Source organism: Euprymna scolopes, chromosome 10 (assembly GCF_053919585.1).
Source record: "Euprymna scolopes isolate OS-2025 chromosome 10, ASM5391958v1, whole genome shotgun sequence".
In the NCBI taxonomy this organism is placed as follows: Eukaryota; Metazoa; Mollusca; class Cephalopoda; order Sepiida; family Sepiolidae; genus Euprymna; species Euprymna scolopes.
Window position 1 is genome coordinate 40,784,842 of NC_136491.1, and position 1,014 is coordinate 40,785,855.

At 35.9% G+C, this 1,014-nt stretch overlaps 1 pseudogene; it reads right to left on the minus strand.

Annotated features, from left to right (window-relative positions):
* Window positions 1-653: 653 nt before the first annotated feature.
* On the minus strand, window positions 654-770 carry LOC145286797 (5S ribosomal RNA; annotated as a pseudogene).
* Window positions 771-1,014: the final 244 nt, after the last annotated feature.

The following is a 1,014-nucleotide window of genomic DNA, read 5'->3' on the forward strand; positions in this document are numbered from 1 at the left end:
CTAGCCAGTGAATTATGACGCCATTTGCAATATTAAGAAACGCAGCAAAATCATTGGATAATCATATCTGTTGATTATACAATGACAATTAACAATGTTTATCATGAAGTTTCTCTTACTAAAAGAATTATCTGGTTGAACAGAATATATAATTGATGAAATCAATTGCAATTTGTTTATATATATATATATATATATATATATATATATATTATAAAACAGATTGAAAATTTCCAAAATTCACTGTTTAGGTAGAATCAAATACCGGATTGTCAGACGCAATGCTATGTAGGTGTGATATAGAAAATTCGACTGCCAGTATATTAGATATATAATTACTAGAGCTGTGACAACAGCATATTCTTTTCATGGTTTTGACTCTTGAGTATATATCCGTTAATATCTTATGTTTTTATGTAGATTGATGTGATTCTCGGTTGATTGATTGCGTCTTACTGTGTCAGATATATCAGGCTGCTTCAGTCTTTGACAGACTATGGATACCCACGAAGGGGTGCCTTCGCATGAAATTTTTGTGGCAGGAGGTGCGCAATCTCCAACCACCCCTCTCCTGAGTCACATTGTTAAATACCAGTGGCAAGTGAAGTGAATGTACAGGACGACTGGAAACAAATGCCGAGATAAGCGGAGAGCACGTACAGCGCCTAGAATTCCCAAATGGTCACCCATCTGGTACTAACCAGGCTCAACGTTGCTCAACTTCGGTGATCTGATGAGAACCGGTGTGTCAACGCGATTATGCCGTATATGAGTGTCGGATATATATTTGAGAGCCAAAAGAATGAAAAGAATATTCAGCCCTAATAGTTACCTACAATCTTACATATACATAATTTAGAACTTTCACATTCGAATGTTGACAGCTCTTCTCCGCATCTCCTACAGCATATGTTGGAATTTAAATGCCAATGCAATGTATCACATATACCAAAGCTTAAACATTGAATAATGTGCATGTTGGAGTACATATTGTCCTGTCAAACCTTTCTTAGA